The sequence below is a fragment of the Mus caroli genome, chromosome 12 (assembly GCF_900094665.2).
Source record: "Mus caroli chromosome 12, CAROLI_EIJ_v1.1, whole genome shotgun sequence".
Taxonomy (NCBI): domain Eukaryota; kingdom Metazoa; phylum Chordata; class Mammalia; order Rodentia; family Muridae; genus Mus; species Mus caroli.
In genome coordinates this window covers 94,096,136-94,118,129 of record NC_034581.1, presented here as the reverse complement: position 1 = coordinate 94,118,129, position 21,994 = coordinate 94,096,136, and the positions used below count along the sequence as shown (strand labels likewise).

General features: G+C 44.3%; 1 protein-coding gene across 5 annotated transcripts in view; it reads left to right on the top strand.

Moving 5' to 3' along the window:
• The window catches only part of Foxn3 (forkhead box N3), a 364,206-nt gene that overhangs the window by 49,438 nt on the left and 292,774 nt on the right, over nt 1–21,994 (top strand). For 2 of the 5 annotated variants that reach the window (XM_029484506.1, XM_029484505.1), the window contains exon 2: nt 11,071–11,149. The exons of the other annotated variants lie outside the window; for them this stretch is intronic. The gene's annotated coding sequence lies outside the window, so the exon portion shown is untranslated. The remainder of the gene's footprint in view (nt 1–11,070; nt 11,150–21,994) is intronic. 5 annotated transcript variants of the gene reach the window in all.

The window sequence follows — 21,994 nt, the reverse complement described above, 5'->3', positions numbered from 1 at the left end:
GAGGAGGAGGAGAAGGAGAAGAAGAAGAAGAAGAAGAAGAAGAAGAAGAAGAAGAAGAAGAAGAAGAAGAAGAAGAAGAAGAAGAAGAAGAAGAAGAAAGAGGAGGAGGAGGCAGCTCATCTGCCTTGTGCTGTAGAAAACAAATCACTTCTACAATTTTTGGTAAAGTAAACGGAGTCTTCAGGCTTAAACCTCTGCCCTGGGCAAGGAACCAAAGGATGTCATTGTGCATAACTTCAGAGACCGATGTGATGGCTAAGGTCTCTGCTCTCTGAAAGAATTTCTTTTAAGGCCCTTCAGAAACATTTGTGTGTGTCCTTCCATTGTCCCAAGGAACAGCAGAAGACTGAGGTGTCACCTTGTACACCCTCTTCCCTCAGAGCATGTCCTCTCTCGCTGCTTCACAGTGACTATGTAGTGTTTTGGATCATGGGTTACCTGTAATGATATTAATACAGTAGCAGGGCTGGGGTAGCTCAGTGGTAATGGCTCACACTTGGCATGCAAGAGGCCCTAGGTTCAGTTGCCAGCAAAACACACACACACACACACACACACACACACACACACACACGTGCACGAGCACGCATACTCACACAGAGAGAGGAGAGGGGAAATGGTATTATTCCCATTTATAGGAACTGTGGGCTCATTTATACCATCTTTGTATTTATGTGAGCAGTCACCTAAGGCTTCAAGAGTTCTTGATTTTGGGCGTGTGTGCCAGGATTATTACTTGTGTGGTATAAACTGGTAGGAAATGAAATGAACTGCTTTCTCCCCATCTCTGATCATCAATCCTTTCATGTCTTTGGGCGACAAGTCACACAGGTGTAGTATATTGCAGCTGTTGATTAAAGACATCTCTCCCTCTCTTCCTTTCCCCAAATTTGGCATAGCAGATGCCCTTCACCTATAGAGGATTTTCAGTAAATTGTCCAGAAGATAGAGAAATGCAGAGAGCTGCCCAAATGCTTACTGCTGACACGGTATGCCTCCTGGCTACATCCTGGTCTTGGGCATTTTGATTTTGGAAATGAAGTCTTGCACTGTCAAGGGCAAGACCAAGGAGTAGACAGGCCTGGGTCTTTGGGAAGATTCCATTTAGCCCAGACATGGGCAAGGAACATGGATGCTTTGGTGGCCCAAGACTGTGGTGGTAGCCAGGGTCTTTCTGCAGTCCAAGAGCTCCAGACGTGCCTGTGGGATGTTACTGGATGCTGTGGTATTTGCTTATTATTCTTTATCCTTCCCCTGAATCCTTGCCCTAGAGGACAGAGACACAGGCATTGGCCCTTCCTGGGGATGCTCGTGTGATTGTTATGGCTCCTGGGAGTCAGTTTGCTGCATTTCACACAAGAAGCATTAGCTAGCCTGCCAGTGAAAAATGTATCCAAATGAAGACTGGGAACCTGACAGTCTGAGGCTCCCATCTTTGCATTCCAGACTGATGCCCTCAGGCAGGCTGGAGATAGCTTAATGCAAGCATATTTGTAACACTCTGGTTCCACCCAGATCAAAAGGCATTGAGTCTACCAGGGCTGCAACCTCCGAGATGAACACTGGCCCCTGGAAGAGACTCGACCCTGCCTTGACTCCAAAAAGAAATACCAGTTCTGTTATGGATGTTTGAGCCATCAGAGGGATGCTTTGAAGTCTCTTTGCCTGTGTTGGATGGCTGGGCTTCCATCCTCCCTCTGCCCCTGTCTTGTGCTAATGTAAGGCTTGTGGCTGCTTCTACAGTGCTGCTTCCCATAAGGCTGTGGAGGAAACCGAGTGAAGACACTTCTAAGATAATAATGTTGGGAGACTGGGGAGGGAGCAAGTTGGAGGTTTTGATGCCAGTGTGTGTGTGTGTGTGTGTGTGTGTGTGTGTGTGTGTGTGTGTGTGTTTGTACATGAACATGTGTCTTAAAAAATAAGAATTTTAAGGGCTGGGAAGGTGCTTTAGCTGGCAGGTGCTCGCTCAGCATGCCTAAAGCCCTGGATTGGAGCCTCAGCACTGTCTAGACCGGAAGTGATGACCATGCCTGTAACATCAGCGCTGGGGAGGTGGAGGAATTAAAAAAAAGGAAAGTTTATTCTCAGTGACACAGCAATTTCCAGGCCCACCTGGACTACATTAAACTCCACCTCAATAACAAAATGAATGGCCTGAAGACATGGCGCAGCAGTTAACCCATGGCTGGTTCTCAGAACCTGTGTAGTGACTCATAACCATCTATAAGTTCAGTTCCAGGAATCTGACACATTCTTGTGGCTTCTGCAGGCACCGGCACTCATACGGTACACATAAACCCATGTAGGCAAACACTCATACACATAAAATCAAAACTGAAAAAAAAAAAAGCTACCAAATGACTATCTATCTATCTATCTTTGGTTTTGTTTTTTGCTTTTCAAGTCAGTTTCTCTGTCACAGCTGTGACTGTCCTAGAACTCACTCTGTAGACTGGGCTGGCCTCAAACTCAGAGAGATATGCTTGCTTCTGCCTTCTCCTCCGAGTCGTGGGATTAAAGGTGTTCACTATAATGGCCCAACAGAAATTTTTTTTGTTTGTTTTTATCCTTTTGGTTCAAGACGGTCTCACTATGTATCTCTGCCTGTTCCATAACTCACTGTGTAGACCAGGCTGGCTTCAAACTACTACTATTCTAATTTTATGAAACAAAAGATCTTTAATACAAACATTCAAAATTTGTAAGAATCTAATAGTAGACTAAAGAAGTTTTTGTTTTAGATTAGATTAAATAGATAGATAACGGATAGATGGAAGCTAATATAGAGAGGCTGGATAGACAGATGGTAGAGGGAGAGCAGAAGAGTGAGCAGGGGCCTGAAGATGTAGCTCAGTTGGAAGAATGCTTGACATGTATGAAGTCCTGGATTTAATCCCAAGCCCTATGGAGCACAGCTGTAACTGTAGCACAGAGCACAGCTGTACCAGTAGCACACAGCACAGCTGTAACTGTAGCACACAGCACAGCTGTAACTGTAGCACAGAGGACAGCTGTACCTGTAGCACACAGCACAGCTGTAACTGTAGCACACAGCACAGCTGTAACTGTAGCACAGAGGACAGCTGGACCTGTAGCACACAGCACAGCTGTAACTGTAGCACACAGCACAGCTGTAACTGTAGCACAGAGGACAGCTGGACCTGTAGCACAGAGCTCAGCTGGAACTGTAGCACACAGCACAGCTGTAACTGTAGCACAGAGCACAGCACAACTATAGCACTCAGGACTCAGAGGCAGGAGAATTTGACACCTTCTTGGACTATGTAGTAAGTTCCAGGCTAGTGCTACTTAGAAAAACACTGTCTAAACAAAACAATAAAGAAAACTATGTATGTAATCTGGGCATAGTGGCTTATTCCTATAATCTCAGCATCAAAGAAACTGAAGCAGGAGGATGACTGTTGACAGGCCCTGTTTGGACCCCTGTCTTAGAAAAAGCCCAACCAATCAAACATCAGCCATTCTTCTGATATTTCTCGTTTTGAAAACTTCGTCACTGGTCAGAATTGATCTTTTATCAGACATTTATAAATGATAGTGCTAGGTTATACAGCTTACATAATATATACACATACATACACACATATATACACAAATAAAAATGTAAAAGAAAATGATTATTATGTAGTTATATTTACATTAGGCTTTTAATTATGGAATACTTTTACATACATTATCCTATATGATCAGTTAGCACATGCCTTTGAAATATAAATTAGGCTTATTAGCCTAAGCTAAATAGAATTAAGAACAGAAGGGAAGTAAGTCTAGTGTTTAAATAATCTTTTGGTATCTTAGAGTCAAATATGAATAATTTAAAAAATTACTGCTCTGGTTCTCCTTGTCTTGGTTACCCTACTGTATTAGCAAAAGTCAATAAATATACTATATGGAGATACGCACACCTTTATAGCCACATATATAGCATAGTCAACTACTTGTATATACTTATAATGCTTTTTCTGAATATAAAATCAGAACATATATTTTGCCAAGTGTTAATATATTATATTAAGTATGCAGGAATAATAAGGAAAGTATTTAAAATATAGTAGGAGAAAAATCTTCGGACTGCAGAGGGCAGAAACTCGGGTAGAGGATATGTGCACCAGAGGAGAAGCTACTAGAAGCCAGAATTTTTTATCCTCAATGAATAGGGGTGCTTCTTGTTCTAAACTTGCAATATTTTTATTATATTTAATTTGTATATGTGTTGGCTACTTTTCATTAATTTGACACAAACCTGGACATACCTGAAAAGAGGAAACCTCAGTTGAGGAATTGCCTCTGTTAGATTGGACTGTTTCTATTTAGATCAATTTTTCATTTACATATGAAGACCCAGCCCACTACGGGCGGTACCATCCCTAGGTAGGTGGGACTGAGCAAGGCAGAGGAAGCATGTCAGTTAGGTGCTCCCCGTGGTCTCTGCTTTAGTTCCTGCCTTCAGGTTGCTGCCTTGAGTTCATGCCCTGACTTCCTTGATGCTAAACTATTGTTTGGGAGTGTAAGATAAAGTAAATCCTTATTAAAAAAAAATACATATTGCTTTTGGTTATGGTGTTTATCATAGCTAACAGAAAACAAAGTGGGAGGGAGCGAGACTGTATGTACCATGGAACATGTGTAGAGGTCAGAGGGCAACTCGTGGGAGTTAGTTCTCTCTTTCCACCACGTGGATGCTGGGGATCGAACTCAGGTCTGCAGTCTTGGTGGCAGTTGCCTTTACCTACTGAGCTATCTTGCTGGCTTATCTTAAAACATACATGTAGTAGCCAGGTGTGGTGATGCATACCTAGAATCCTAGCACTTGGCTGGTGGTAGTACAAGGATCAGAGTTCAAGGCCAGCCTGGGATCCTGTGTTCACATTAAAGAAGGGGATGGAGGAAGGGGCAATGATGCTTGGAGAATAATACTTGTTATACAGCTGTAGGGGAGACACCTTTGCCTATCATGAAAGCCTCAGGTGTTCCCATTCCCTCTTCCTTGTAATTACTCAGTATCTGCGGCTTAATAGACCAGCAGTGCCTGTGGAGCATGGGCTCAAATAGACCTGCATCCCTTGACCCAGGTTGAGGGATGACTTCCAAAGATACTGTTTCAGAAAAAAAAAAAAAAAAATCCACCTAACAAAAGTCCATACATATATGTTTGATTTCAACTCAAGTGTCCTATCATAACTCTTTGCATATATGTATATTTCATTTAGAATTTTCTCTTCGAACAAGATAAAACATTTTCTCTTTTCTAGCTTCTCTCCCCACCTCTTTCTTTGTTAGAGATAAAAGCTAGTTCCTAGCTCTTGAAGTTTCCCTAAAGAGGCCATGCTTCAGTATTCTGATTAGCAATTGTTTCACAAAGACAAAAAAAAAAAAAAAAAAAAAAAAAAAAAAAAAAAAAAAAAAAATCTATGTGGGATCAGTAGCTTAGTTCTAAATCTCCAGCCATGTTTTGAAACCTTCAAACAAGATAGAATTTCAATCAGGTATTAAGTCATTAACCAGTGAACTTAGGCAGTGATCATTATACAAATATTTACAGTGTGCCTCATCTATGTGGAGGTTAGGGCTAGGCAGTAGGCTGCAGTAGTGTGGGGAAGAACAGCTCTGATCCTTGAGCATGTCACAGGCCTTCAGGCCCGAGGTTCTCGACGGAGATCAGTGGTCTTCATGCTGCGACTCTTAAATTCAGTTCCTCATGTTGTGGTGACCCCTTCCCCAACCATAAAATTATTTTCTTTGTTGCCAAAGACTCTTTGCTAACTATATTTTGTGACTGTTATGAATTGTAAGGTAAATATTGGAAATAAAGGCTTGACAACAGGGTCAAAACCCTGGTTGAGAACTGCTGTTTTAGGAAGACAGAGACTGTGTAATAACAGGTAATCATAATACTGATGAGTATTTGTGGGAGGGATACAAATGGATACGATCATCAATGAACCCCAAGAGAAGCAATCTTGCAGACTCAAAGAGAACATTCATTTGACCAACAACTGACAGTTGATATTTGAATATACCTGTGCACAGATATGCATATGTATTTACACTTGTATCTATAATAATGCCAAAGGTTATAAAATAAGTATTGTTTTTTCATAATATAGAACTTTTTTTTTAAAGGAAGGGACCCTCTAGGAAAGTTCTTTAACTCCTCTATACAAAAGCGTCATTGACAGATGGGCAGGATGGTGCACACCCAAGGTCCCCGTGCTTGGGAGTAGAGACAGGAGCAGCAGGAGTTCAAAGTCGCTTTTAGCTACATGGTGGATTTGAGGCTAGCTTAGACTACAGGATACCGTGCCTCGAATGACAAAGGTCATACAGAACACACCATCTACAAGATTACTTAGAGAAAGCCCAAGTCTTTTAAGACAAAGGGAAACGACCATGCTGGTTGGGCTGACCTAATACTCATTTGAACCAAAGACTCTTCTATTTTTATGGAGCAAATAGATTTACCTAGACATCCGAGATTGTCCAAAAACAAACAAGCAATCAGAATTCTAGTTTTTTAGGGCTTACATCATTGTGCAATTTTCTCTTCCCATGAGAATCTACCCTCTGCACAGGGCCCTGTGTTTACACAGACCTTCGAGCATAAACCGGGTGGGGGAAGGGTAGACGTTAAAAGGAATGAATCAGTAGAAAATAGAAAGTGGTCCATGCAGAGGCCAAGCCACGGGTAAGGAAGAGAGATTAGTGTGGAAGTGGGAGTCTCAGTAGAGGGTTTCTGAGGTGGCTTTAGAGCTAGACCTTAAAGGGTGGTGCCATGAACTGGTGAAGTCACTCTTACAAGCTTGTGGCAATGCCCACTGGGACACTTTCTTATTACTACTAACAGCTGTTTGTTTCTTAGGGGTACACGTCTTATTAGGGAGCAATAATAATTTATCAGTTTCTATCAAGTCACATTTCATCATCCTAATGGGTCCAGAGAAGCTGCTTTTGGCTCCCACGGTGCATTTAAATGTGTTGAAAGATCCTGGAAACGAACTGAACATATAATAGATAACACAATGAATGAGGAATGGGAGGGGCTGTAGAAGGGGACATGCCAAGGCCAGAGCATGCAAATTTTCCCCTGAATGTGTCAACACCGTCCGTGTATTAGGAGAAGCTGGGGTGCAATCTGGTTTCATTCGATCCCCTGGAAGATATGTAGGTAGGATGGATTTTCTTTTATCTGATTGTATTTGTCCTCTTCCCTGGTCTGGTGGCCCTGGGATCCACTAATGACCCTAGGTTCAGGATTGTGTGAGAAGCAGCAGTGACTGTTGATGCTGATTTGTGCACCTTGCTGAAGAAGTTGCGACATTGTGTCTGCCCAGAAAGAGGTTTTTCTTCAAGAGAAGTTGAAAACAAGGGCTAGCATGGTTTATGGCATCCAGGCCCTCCCTCCCTGCTTTATGTGAGACACCACGAGAGGGACAACCTTGACACTGACCTGTCAACCCCCCTATTTTCAGAGTCTTACCAGGTGGGCCTGTGTACCTTGGAGGCCTTTTCCCCAAGTGAACACCCGGGGATGCCAAACCAGAACTGGTTGGTGAGAAGCAGCCATCTTGTTTTGTGTTTGAACACTAGGCAGAGCTGGCCCAAAGTCCTGCATTATTTCCCTAGAGCCCCAAAGCATGGGCTTGGGACCTGAGGACCCGTGCCAATTAGTTACTAATATTGCTCTCAGATGGTCATCAGAAGAGTTGCTGCTGAAGGATGGCAGAGCAGGGACCAGGCTAGAGATCAGTGGCTTAGTGGTGGAACTCTTACCTAACATGCACAAGGACCCGGGTTCCATCCCCAGCACCAGGGGGAAGTGTGACTCACACAGTATCAGGCACAGGGGGAACTTGAATCAGGAACTCCTCATTATATGGAGAAGGAGAAGGTCCATCTTTTTTTTTTTTGTAAAGATTTTATTTATTTATTATATATAAGTATACTGTAGCTGTCTTCAGGCACATCAGAAGAGGGCATCAGATCTCATTGCAGATGGTTGCGAGCCACCATGTGGTTGATGGGATTTGAACTCAGGACCTCTGGAAGAGCAGTCAGTGCTCTCCACCGCTGAGCCACCTCTCCAGCCTGAGAAGTTCAATGTGTGTGTGTGTGTGTGTGTGTGTGTGTGTGTGTGTGGTAAGAGTTCTACTACTGAACTGTATTCCCAACATATTTTGTAGTAACTCATTGATTTATTTTAGGTACATAGATGTTTTGCCTGCATGTATGTCTGTCTATGTACCATGTGCCTGCCAGGTACCCGCAGAGGCAAGAAGAAAGCGTTAATCTCTCGGAGTTGAAACTAGAGACAGTTGTGAGTCTCCATGTGGTTGTTGGGAATTGAACCTTGGTCTTCTGGAAGAGCAGCCAGTGCTCTTGACCGTCGAGCTGTTCCCTCTAACCCCACTGTTTGGTTTGTTGAGACAGACTGAATCTTGCCAAGTATCCCTGCCTAGCCTGGAACTCACTGTGTAGACCAGGCTGGCCTCAAACTCACAGCCATCCTTCTTCCTCTGCCTCTTGAGTACTGGGACTGCAGGCGTGTACCACCATGCCTGGCTTAAGAAAATATATTTCTAGTGTTATTTGTCTCCATTGCTTTTGAATATTCTGACCTTAGCATGATAGGAGATTGTTCATCCTGTAAAACGAACTTCAGTGAATCCTAGTATTTCTGATAAATTCATCTTTGGCTGGGATTACGGTATTTTCTGTCTCTCCCTGGTTCCTGCATTTGGAAGTGAGTGAGTTACGGTACGTTTTGATTCCGTTTTAATCCATCAGAATCAAGTTAGTTGTGAGTGATGGAAGAGCTTACTCTGTGGAGTCCGGGCTGCCTGGAGACGTCAGCCGCATGCCAAAAGCTTGCTCGTTGCCCAGCAACCTTGCTGGAGGAATAGATTTTGTGCCACTGGCTTCCTTTTTAGGCGAGGCAGAATCTATTAACCCTGCTCTTCTACCCCAGAGAACCAGAACACAAGTTTAACAGAGAAGAATAGTTGGACGGTTGTTGTTGTTGTTGTTTCGTTTTGTATTGTTTTTGAAAACCCAATACCGTGTTTCTGGTTTCTAAATCCTACGACTAATTTCATTGACTTACGCATAAAGACTTGGAGCGTATGAATATCACTTAACACTGTTGAAGCAGAAATGATCTGTCTCCTGCATCCTTGGCGCCTAAGGAAGCCCACTGTTTCATTTCCCTTAGAAACTACCACACAGGGACCAGAGGATGACCTTGGGCACCCAAATTGACCGGGGAACACACCAGAGTGACCCCATTTGCCCCCAAACTTTCATTCTCCAGCAGGTTTAGTTGCCGACTTGCGCTTTCCTGAGGCAGACTTATCTTCGATTTCTTCCAAGGTACTCGCTTTAACTCTGATTGAAAAGTGCCTGTGTATGCCTTCCTCTTATCCTTCAATCAAAGAATGTCTTTTCCCCTTTTGTAGCTAAATACTTCAGCGCCTGGATTGATGGTTTCCATCTACCAGGGGAGTTCACGTCGCTGTCAGCTCCATTGTTTTCTGTCTGCTCTTAATGTAATAGCTTTGGGTTGTCGTGAGGCAAGACGATGCCTAAGATCCGAGTCAGGTGGCTGGAGTTATTCGCTGCTGCGGAAATGCAATTTGAATAATGGACTGCATCAGCTGAGTGTGTCTCCGTGCCCCTCTGTAAAACAAAGGACCATCTCAGAGCATTAACCCATGGGTGGCAGGAGAGATCATCTCCCCCCACCCCCACCCCTCTCCAGCCTCAGGAGGAGAGTGGGAGGGCTGTGCTTTTCAGAGTGAATGGATATTGGCCACTTGCATCGATAAAAGTGTGGTCTGCAATATGGTAGAGGAGCTAGTTAAGTTGCAGTATGGTAGAGGAACTAGTTAAGTTGGCAAAGCCATGATGTATACCTGTTGACTGGTCCTTATCCTTGTGTTCAAGTGTAACAAATCATGTATTTTACCACCAAGTCTTAGAATATTTCTTATATGGAGGATCTTAGAGATTATCGTTTAAAGACCGGGTTTTATAAAGAAATAACAACAAAGATTGTTCAAGGATACATGCTATGTCACAAGGTTTTGGGGCAGAGTATGGACCCTATTTTCAGCCAGTTAACTGAACCATGTGTTACAAGGAAGCCCACCAGAGATGACCACTCAGATACTTTATTGCCAATTGAAAATCTTTATTCCAGGCAGCTGGTTTTCAGGACCCAAGTGTAGTGCTGTGTTTAGAGTAAGGTTTATTTATTTATTTATTTATTTATTTATTTTAAAGATGTATATATTTATTATATGTAAGTACACTGTAGCTGTCTTCAGACACACCAGAAGAGGGAGTCAGATCTCGTTACAGATGGTTGTGAGCCACCATGTGGTTGCTGGGATTTGAACTCAGGGCCTTCGGAAGAGCAGTCGGGTGCTCTTACCCGCTGAGCCATCTCTCCAGCCCCCTATTTATTTTTTATAAAAGTAAGAACCAAACCTTGGTATCCTGCTCTATATCTGCTGAGGGAGGTTTTGTGCAAGCAGATAGTTTAACAGAAGCTAAGATAAGCAGTTACGTTGAGGGGGAGGTTTGCCCAGCAGGCAGCTTAACAGAAGCTAAGGTTAGTGACCTTGGGTTTCTAGAATAGAATTTGGTAGTTTTCTGGGATTCTCCGCTAAGGAGATCAAATTCTAGTTAAACCTGAAATGGCCTCAACCAGAGTACACAATGGAGGAACCTCTGCATTGTCTTGCCCTGTCCCACCAAAACTAGGGGTGTGCCATGCATGAAAAGAGGGAAGTGCCTGTTTTCCCCAAATAGTTCCATTGCTGTCCAACCAATAGGTCACACATACCTGTTGTGGGTGCTAGGAGCAAGAGAGGTCTGTATTTCCATGAAGTGACATTGTTAAAGGTGGGGGGACACCACAGCCCAACAACAAAGCAGAAATATGATGAGATAGTAGGTGATCGGGACATATTAGAGACCATTTGGTGGCAGGTTTCATCTGCTGAAGGATGGCTGGTAACTCTGGAATGACTGCGTTCTTCCTGTTAACAGAAAGAAGACACGTGAATGAAACAGGAAGTCTGGCCCACTGTTACCAATTGAGTTGTATTGCAGCAGAGAGACCTGCCTGGTGAGGCTTTTCATGATTGTAAACCAACCAAAATCTAGATGAAGGGGTGAAAGGGGGTGGTCTACAGCCTTGTAACAAAAGGCAGGGGTGCTAGAGAGATGGCTCAGCGGTTAAGAACCCTGACTACTTACACTTCCAAAGGTCCTGAGTTCAATTCCCAGCAACTACGTGGTGGCTCACAACCGTCTGTAATGGAATCTGATGCCCTCTTCTGGTACACCCAAAGACAGTGACCTGTACTCATATAAATAAAGTAAATAACTCTTTGTTTTTATTTTTTTTTTTAAAGGCAGGATTGGAAAAGCATGGCAGATTAATTTATTCAAATCCTGTGTGACATGGCACCTTCAGAAATGAAGGCATAAAGGCCCGGTGACAGTGTCTCTATGCTGACAGACACAAAGCATGGACAGACAGGTAGAAATGTCATTTAGAAAAGCAATGTGACCTGAAGGTGATGCTTTCCAGGGAAGGGAAACCCTCAGGTTTTCTCTGTCATCTACCACATTCCTGGTGGCAGGCAGGAGCCTTTTGGAATGCAGGTCTGGTGAACAAGTGACAGCCACAGAAGGGCACAACATTATACTTTTTTTTTATGGCTTATCTCCTATACAGAAAGTAGAGGTAATATTTGTAGGTTTATGACTAGCTCTGGGAGAGAAGGATTCTAACTCCTGTTTTTGTTTTGTTGTTGTTGATGGTGGTGTTTGTTTGTTTGTTTGTTTACCTTCAGGAAAAGGAATATAGTTTCCGGCCTGCCCTGGAGGATAGGGAGCTGGAGGGTCCGGAGGTCAGAGAGAGAGAGACTGTGGTCAGAGGCCTTTGATTTAGCCTGTAGTTCAAAACTCGGGGCTCGTGCAGTGCTAGGCCACTAGCTAGGCCACTCAGCCTGTTTGTTTGTTGTTTCAATTACTCTTTGAGTTCCTTCATGCTCCAGAAACTTTCTAGATACCTCCTTCTTATAACCAAAGCTCTCTGCATAACACCCCCCACACACACATACCCTGCCCCATACCCTGTCTGATTCACTTGCATGCAGCAGTATTCTGGCCAGCTTCTGTGAGCAGCAGCACCCTTCTGGACACGTTAGCCTCCCCAAATTTGATTTTCGAAGTCAGAGGCCTCTTTGGTCCTTCCTAACTGGTTGCTTTAGGTGCACAGGCATCTCTTGATTCCAGATTATTTTCTGGTGAAACTCTAGCTTGAGTTTTAGATCTGAATTGAGCACATAGTCTAAAAGACAGTGGTAAAAATTGGTTTGCTTGGTTGGGGCAGCATCTATTGCTAGGTCCTGATCTAACCATGTACCCCACTTTTTCTTCTCCCCTGCCTTGGTGTCTATCTGAAAGTATTGGCTCAGAAGTATCCTAGATCCTAAAAGTATTAGGACACACAGACACACACACACAGACACACACACACAGACACACACACACTCCGGGTCGTTTGTGAAGGTGTGGAGCAAGAAAGGGACTCAAAGCATTGCTGTTCTTTGCATTTTCTCTCTTCTGCTGATACATTGTGCTATTTGGATATCAAATTTCATAGAAAAGTACAAACAGCCCAGGGCTCTGCTTTTGTAATTTCATATTAAACTCATTTCCTTGGAAATTTGGCTGGAGGGACTTTTCCTGTAACCTCTCTTCCATTTTGGTATGACTTTTTTTTTTTTCCTTTTCTTTTCCTACTTGGCCAGGTTGCTTGTATTTTTTGTTTTATTATAAGAATGGGACCTCCAGTAGACTAACCGTGTCGGGCTCCCCCAGTCACTGGTGTCTCATGCCACAGTTCCGGAACATGTGGAATGACTTAACTCGCTTTTCTCAGTCCGGACACTCACCTTCAGAGCCCGGGTATTGTTGTTCTCACTTGACCAGTATGGAAAGTAAGGCTGATACCCACATCTTTAAGTTGTGCTCCTATGACTGTGAGTGTGAGCTGCAGAACCCTCTTGTGTCTCCACAGTTGGAGTCCCCCTTTAAGTTGTGACCAAGTCCTCAAAATAAGGAGGGAGTGGGTGGTTTATAGATTCTTTCTTTCTTTCTTTTTTTTTTTTTTTTTNGAGACAGGGTTTCTCTGTATAGCCCTGGCTGTCCTGGAACTCACTCTGTAGACCAGGCTGGCCTCGAACTCAGAAATCCACCTGCCTCTGCCTCCCAAGTGCTGGGATTAAAGGCGTGCGTCACGTGTTCTGAATTTCTATTTGACCACTCTGGTGGTTTGAATATGACTGGTCCTCATACACTCATGTGTTTGAATGCTTAGCTTATAGAGAGTGGCAGAGTTAGAAGGTGTGGCCTTGTTGGAGAAAGTGTGTCACTGTGGGGGGGCGGGCTTTGAGGTCTCCTATGCTCAGTGTGCCCAGTGTGGCACACAGTCACTCTTTGCTGTCTTTGGATCAAGAGGCAGAACTCTTAGCATCTTCTCCAGCACCATGTCTGACTGCACTGTGCCATGCTCCTGCCATGATGACAATGGACTGAACCTCTGAAACTGTAAGCCAGCTTCAGTTAAATGTTTTCCTTTATTAAGAGCTACCTTGGTCCTGGTATCTTTTCACAGCAATAAAACCCTAAATAAACAAATAAATAAAACCCTAAATAAATAAAACAACCAGAGAAACTAGGCCCTCGTCCTGTGCTTTTGAAAGCACTGTTTGGGGGAGCGGGATGTAGCATAGTGGTAGAGCACCTACCTAGTATGTACTAGCAAGCCTTGGGTTCATATTACAGCGTGGAAAACAAGAATGCTATGAGAGTGTTATTTGGAAAAGGTTTCTACTGGAACCCAAGTAAAGTTTGGTGCATTCTGCTATACAACTAGTAAAAGATTAAAACAAACCAAAAAACAGGAAAGAAAACAGAACATTCTCTGGCCTGTAAAGATGGCTGCCTCCTGCATTATTTTTATTGCTTAAGTTATTTTTTTTTCTTTTCTTTTTATTTCCTTTTTTTTTCTTTTTCTATTTGTTGTTGTTGTTCTGTTTATTTTGAGACAAGGTCTCACTCTGTAGTCCAGGCTACCTGGAACTCACTATGTACCAAACTGGTCTTTCAAACTTACGGCAATCCTCCTGCCTCAGCCTCCCCAGTGCAGCGATTTAAGTGGAAGCCAACCCAGCCAGCCTCTGCTTTAAAACTCTTGAACTCTTTTACCCAAATCCCTGCAAGGCAGGAATCCTGGTTCTTCTCGGCCAGATCAAGACTAGATTATGCTTCTCTGTCTTCCTGGGTCCACAGAGCTCTTGGAGCAGGTTAACTGGGCCTGAATGTCCCTGTGGGCTTTCAGTGGCGACGCTCACCACCCACACACTGCATAGATTAATTGTATTCGAGTCACAGAGCAAAAGCATCATTCAGACCTGTTTTTCTGGGTTAGCTCTAGCCAAGTCAATGACTCCCTCTTTGGGTGACAGTGAGAAATCGGAGAAGCTGCAGTAACTCATTTATATCACTAGGGTTCCATTTGGAAAATGATACCTCCTGTTGTCTAATTTAATTAGTAATTGCATTTTCCGTTCCAATTGAAAACCTCGGAAGAAAGGATGGTAATAAACTGTGGTCTACGGTATTATTATAGTTATCTAATTATATTTACTATTGTGACAGTTTTAGATTAAGACACCTTTCACGAAGGAACAGAGTTAGCTAATAGATTTTTCTCTTCTTAGTCAGGTATCTCAGAGTCTGGTATTAAACATGGGCCCAAACTGATGTGCATGGTGCTGGGCTTGTTGTTTGCCTTTAAACACATGGCTGAAGGCAGTCTGGCAGTCTATCCTGGGTGCTGCGAGCTCGTCACCAGTGTTTTCTGAGGCGTCACCCATAGCCCAGCAAAGGCAGTGGAGGGATCAAAGGAAAAACAATTTAACCAAGAGGAGGAAGACAAAGCAAGCTGCTTTGGTTCTGTTGCCTACTTGTGTCATGGCTATGGACCATCTATCCATCTGTCTATCTCTTCATCTGTTCATCCATCCATCCACCCACCCACCCATCTATCTATCCATCCATCCATCCACCCACCCATCTATCCATCTATCCAGCCATCCACCCACTCACCCACACATACATCCATACATCGATCTATCCATCATTCCATTCATTCATCTACCTTTTTAAAGAGTCCACCATGTGTCCAGTGCTAGGTTGAATGCTGGCTCTACAAAGATTCAACAGGGAATCATTGTCCATCTTCTTAACCTCCTCTTAAGGACTTATCATGGGTGTGTGAGGCAGGCCCTCTGGGAAGTGCTTTCTCGTACTTTGATAGGAGTGTGTCAGCAGAGTGGCCCCCAGAGAAGGAAGCAGCACCCTGTGGCATCTTGGAAAGGCTTTGTGGGGAAATGAATTTGGTATTAAATTTAGGGGTAGGGAGGACCAAAGATATCGACTAAGGGTCATATCATAATAATGAGTTTGATTTTATGCTTACTTGTGATTTTTCTGGTGATGGGAACCCTGCAAAATTTTAAACTAGAAAAAAGGACAGCCATTTTTGCATTTCAAACAAGGAAAAAATCTGTTTAATCCCTCTGTTCATGGGTGAGGCACCTCTTCCTCCTGGATTTGTTTGGGTTTCACTATCCCTTTAAAATCCCTCTGGAGCTAGGCATGTCGATGCATGCTTATATTTCTAGCTACTCAGGAAGCTGAGGCAGAAGGTTAGCTTGACTCTGGGAGTTCAAGACCACCCTGGACTATGGAGCAAGACCCCAACACACACACACACACACACACACACAAAATAAATGAATGGTCAAGGTCACTTGAAGTGATGTATATAGTCACTGCTCACTTTCTCTCTCTCTCTCTCTCTCTCTGTGTGTGTGTGTGTGTGTGTGTGTGTGTGAGTGTGTTCTCCTTTTACTTCAGTGTTTGAGACAGGGTCTCTCACTGAGCCTGGAGCCTGCCACTTGGCGCCTTCTGTCCCTGCCTCCCCAGCACTTGGGGTTACAGGCATGTACTGTAACACCTGCCATTTCACCTGGATGCTGGCACTCAAACTCAAGTCCTTGCACTTGAATGCCAGTGGTACCTTACCAACTGAGCCCCTCTCCGAAACCCCCACTCCTCAGTACTTTCTAAGTACTTTAATCTTCACAACCCAGTGAAAAGCCATCATTACTAGTTACATTTAGCTATGTGACTAATGACAGAGACTGACCTGAGGATACAGTTGAGGGCTCTGTGATCTTGAGGCCCTAGACCATGCTGTAAACAAACAGCAGGTGTTTGGATGCGTTGGACACTTCTTACCTGTAGTACTTTGGCTGGTGGCTGCCCTTTGTCTCTGATGACCTTAGCAAAGACTGTCAGCATATTGGGAACAGGCCCAAACAAGTGTGCTGTTCTTGACAACTCTTTAATCTTCATCTTTAATGATGTGGTCATTTATCATAAACACCCAAAATTCTGGGGTTGAATATGTTACTTGAATTCTTTTGTACTAACGGTTTGTGATGTATAATGCACATTCCTGAGGGTGTGAATATAAATCTTCTCGTGTTAACAGTCATGACACCGATGCCTTTTGGGGGCTGGGGAGCAGTTCTTTTCGAAGAGCCGTCTTGTGAATACATAAAAGTCAAATACACGGGAGAGATTAGACCAGAGAAAGCTCTGGAACAGGGTTGGCTGGCCAAGAGCAGCTGCTGAACAGAAGAACAAACGTAGGGAAGGGCCTTGGTAACCTCACCAAGCTGTGTTTGTCACGAGACAGCCTGGAAACTTCTAGAAGTTCACACAGAGGAACTTTGAGCAAGGATCAGTTAACAGTACATCATTGGCTAAAGTTTTATTGTGGCATTTTCTGTGCCCCCACATAATGGAAAAGGCCGAATTATCTGCTGAGAGTGAAGAACCTGGAGGCTCCAGAATTAAAATAAAATGTTCTTCCATGTCCTGGGCTCCACTCAGCCTGCCAAGAAGTAGTCCTGGGTTCCGAATGTTGTGGCTTGGGAGGAGGGAGCGCTCTGATCAGCTTCAACTGGTCATAAAAAGGAAATACTACTGTGTTCTCATAGGGACTGCTTGAAGAAAGGTTTCTGAGAGTGGATTTCCAACTGCAGTGTCCTTTTACTATTAAAAACAAAAACCAAAATGGGAAACAAAGAAAAGCTGTGCCAGGCTCAACTCATTAGGCCTGCCGTGCAAGAGTGAAGGGGGGAACCGGACAGAGGGCATCTGTCTCAGGCGAAAGGGCTGGCCTTTACTGCTCTGGCTGGAGTGCAGCGCTGCCTCTCTACAGGTTCTACTATAATGGCAAGGGATGGGAAGAAGGTGAGAAAGAATTTCTTTATTAAATAGAGGAACACTGCAAGCTCCATGTTCTGGGTCAAAACAGCTGTCTTAGATGAGCTGCATGAAACTGGGTGAGACTACCCCCCCAGCGCCCCTCCCCCAGAGTCTGCCGTCTGCTACGTGGGGAGAAGGGGGCAAATGTTGGGTGAGTGGAACCAAGGGTGGGTGGGACACGGGCATCGATGGCAGGGTGAGTGCTTCTCTAGCTTGGATATGCATCAAAGGCACTTGGAGGCCCTGAAAAGGTAGGGTAACATGGTGTAGGGTCTGGCCAAAGAATGTTTTTTTTTTTTTGTTTTGTTTGTTTTAAAGCTCCCCAGGGCATTTTAATATATTAGCAAACTTAGAGAAACACTTACCTAAAAGATAAGTAATGTCTTTCTCTCCATATGTTCTTTGTAGCTAGGGCAGATTGAGGTAGCAGATTAGGTTGGAAGATTTGTCCTGCATGGAACAGCACCCTTTAATTCATTAATTACTTTATTAATCCATTCATTTCTTGATACAGGGTCTCACTTTGTAGCCCAGGCTGGCCTGGAACTTGCCATGTAGACCAGACCGGTCTTGAACTCACAGAGCTCCACTTGCCTCTGCCTCCCAAGTGCTGGTTCAAAGGCAAATGACATCACACCCAACCCAGCAGAAGCCTTTTAAAGACAGACTCAGGGAACGATTTAGTAAGGTTACTTGGGTATTTCCTCTGTTTAAGGATTAAGAAATAAGGCTCCCGGGGCGCCTTGACAGATGAGTAGCAGTTTCTGGTTTTATTTGGTTTTGTTTTCCATTACAGAGAAAGCACTAAGTCCATGCATACTGTGGAAGTATTGTGGGTTCTATTTCAGAGCACCACAGTGAAGCCAGCATTGCAGGGAAGTGAGTCACATGGTGTTTTCCTGGTTTGGCAATGCATACCAAAGTGTTTACGGTGTACTGTAGTCTATAAAGTATGCACTAGGTTTTATGTCAAAAAAAAAAAAAACAACTGTTAATGTTATTGATTAGGAATGTGATAACCTCAACAATGGTCAATCTATTGAGGACTTGATGACAGAAAGGTCTCTTAGGATGTGGAGCCAAATTGGAGGATGAAGATCACTAAGCTCATGTCTTTGAGGGTTATATCTTGACTCCAGAATCAATCAAGCTCTCCTTCTTTCTTCCCTATCTCTGTCTGTCTGTCTACTTGCCTGTCTGTCTGTGATTTCTCTCTCTCAGTGTATTGCTTTCTTTCTGCTCACATGAGAAGCACAGTTCGCTGTCGCATGCCCTCTCTGCCACGATTCCTTGCCTTACTACAGATTCAGAAAGAATGGAGTCATGTGACCCTCAGCACAAACCTCTGAAGCCCTGGGTCAAAATAAGTATGTCCTGGTTTTCTTGTCACAGTGATGGAAAGATGACATAACGTAATAAAACATATTGCTGAAGAATGCTAGTGGTTTGCTCTGGGCCGATGGCTCAGTGGGGAAAGCCCTTGCTCTCCAAAGATGAAGACTTGAACTACAGCAGCAGCACCCATTGAAAAGCTAGGCAGGGATATGGATCTACCAGGGCACAGAGCAGAGACAAGCGGGGGGGGGGGGGGGGGGGGGTGGCGTGGGTGTCTTGCTGGCCAGCCAGCCTAACCCAATCAGAGAGCTAGGTTCAAAGAGGGACCTTGTCTTAGTCAGTGATCCATTGCTGGGAAGAGACACCATGACCAAGGCAACTTGTATAAAGGAAAGCATTTAACTGGGACTGACTTACAAACTCAGAGGTTTAGTCCATTGTCATAGCAGCAGGGGGCATGCAGGCTGAGATGGTGCTGGAGGAGCTGAGAGTTTTTAATCCAGATCCACAGGCAGCAGGAAGAAAGAGAGCCAGTGGGCCTGGTCTCTGAGACCTCAAAGCACACCCCCAATGATACATTTTCTCCAACAAGGCCACACCTCCTAATTCTTTTCAAGTAGTGCCATTCCCTGTTGAGTAACCATTCAAATATCTGAGCCTGTGGTGAAGGGCATTCTCATTCAAACCACCACAGACACACACACACACACACACACACACACACACACACACCCTGAGGAGGGGCTGAAGTGATGTCCTAGCCCACAAGAGCACTCGTGGTTTTTTGCTTGTTTGTTTGTTTGTTTGTTTTTGCAGAGGATCCGGGTTCAGTTCCGAATACCCACAGCTGTCTGTAAGGCCAGTTCTAAGGATCTGATTCTCTCTCCAACCCTCACAGGAATGTGAAACACATACATGCAAGTAAAACACTAATACACATAAAACAAAATAATTTTTTAAAAAAGGAGTGGGGAAGAAGAGTGACAGAGGAAGACACTTGATGTTGATCCCTGGTCTCCACACTTTCACGTGTGGGTATCTGCTTACATCCTCCCTCTCCCTCCCTCCTCCCTCTCCCTCCCTCCTCCCCCAGAAACACTCTACTAATCACCTGAGCCTTTGGTAAGCTGTCCTCTTTTTTGCTGCAGGAGGGTCTGACCTCCATACTGATGGCTGCTATCTTCAAAAAAAAAAAAAACAGCAATGAGGTTTGCCCTAGTGGTCAGCTCTTCCCATCTTCTCGTGCGTGTGTTCCCTGGAGTAGACTTCTCATTTCCTTCAAGAACTTCTCGTTTGCCTTCACATCTGGCACGAGAAGCCCAGCTTCAGACCTACCTGCCTTTCCACACGCCTTCCTCCCTAATGCTCCTCATTTCTAGTTTTCTAGTGAGACACACGCGCGCCTCACTTCAGTGCTTCTCAGACATTCCCTGCTTATCAGCTGTCCTGATGTCAGGGTTGTATCTCGGAGAATAAGGAGTCTTGAGAGAGGGAAAGACAGGAAGCCGGTGGCTGGGTCAGTCAGAACACAGGCAGCGTAGATTATGGTTGTAGTCCCGCCTGGCAGGCATAGCAGTGACATCACAGATCAGTGGAAAAGTTAGAGATATCCAATTTCAAATAATCAAAGGTAAGAGTCACAAAGTGGGAGTGGGGCTGCAAAGGTGCTGATGATTGGCTTGCTTCTTGTAGAGTTGCATAAACCTTAAATCTACTAAGAAAAGGCACTATCTACAAAGCACTGGGGGCGGGCATCGGGGGGCATGCCTTTCTTATTTCCTTTAGAGCCAATGGTTTTGGTTAGTGCACACAACAAGGGTCTCAGCTGACATTCCCATAGAGGCTCCTTGTGTCTTGCTCCCTACCCACCCTGCCCATCTCCCCCCACTGCCTTCACTTACTGTGTACATTGCATAGGAAGAAAGAAGAGAGAAGATGACTATCCACACAGGGGCAAAGCAGGGGTGCCCGTAAGTCTTGGAGAATGTGAGTCTTGATGCTAATTTACTGCTGTAAAATGAAGTGAAGGGACAACTCCGGGAGGAGAGGGGTGAGAGGGGACAGGAAGGGGCGCATTTGGGGAGAACTGCTAATAAAGCAAGTGCCGTGGACAATGTGTATATCTGCCGATAAAGACTGAAGACCAGGCCTGGGGAGGTGGCCCAGAGGATAAAGTACTTGTCATCTAAGCATGAAGACCAGACTTGAGATCTACAGAACCCCATGTAAATGCTAGGTGGGCATGGTGGCCCACCTCTAATTCCATTGCCAGGAAGATGGAGAGAGGTCCCCAAAGCAGCCTAGCTAGACTAACCTGTGTTCATGAACTGTGGGTTCAATTGAGAGACCCTGCCTCAATGAATATGGGGAGAGAGACTAAGGAAGACTCCTGAGGCCTATACACTTGAGTGTATGTGCGCAAGTGAGCACACACATGCACACATACACACCCATGATACATATGAACACATCTACATGTGTCCACATCTATACTACAGGTACATATAAGAAAAACAAGACCAAAAACCCCTAATCAAATTTTAAAAAACTAAATTGAGTTTTGAATAAGGAGCAGACTGTCACAATCACTTCCCAAATTTCCCTGGAAGTTTTCCTCTCGGGATTTGCAGGTGATGTGATGTTACAGTAATGAGAAGAAGCACACTTTTTGGTTAAGTCCTTTGCCAATGATAAGCTTTGCCCTTAAATAGTTCATTTAGCTTTTTTTCCTCCTCAATCTATAAATTAGAAGAAATTCTATAACCCATTCACTTCCCTGTCCAAGTTAAGAATGCAGTCGAGGCTGTTCGGCCATTCACAGGAGCATCTCCTGAGCCAGTATATCAGTCTGGCGTGATTGTGAGTGGATGTCTCCACCTCCGTGCATACTTCCATGAGGTGGTAAGCAGAGGCACAGAGAAGGCTCACGGGATCATAAGGCCAGACAGAAAGTCACGGTGGGAGGGGCTTAAGACAACAATGGCAACAGGTTTGGGCAACTTCTCTGACACCAGTCAATGCCCGCATGTCCCCTGGAGATATTGGTGTGATTTTGATTCAATAGTGGAGTCTGAGAGAGACCTGTGTTTGCTAAAAAGAGCCTTTCCACATGGGCTGCAACCATGGGCCCCATGTTGTGTTTTTTTCCTGGCCATTTTGTAACATTTCTCAAGCATTATTTAAGGTAGGTAGGTTTTGTGCCTTCTCAGTTAACATG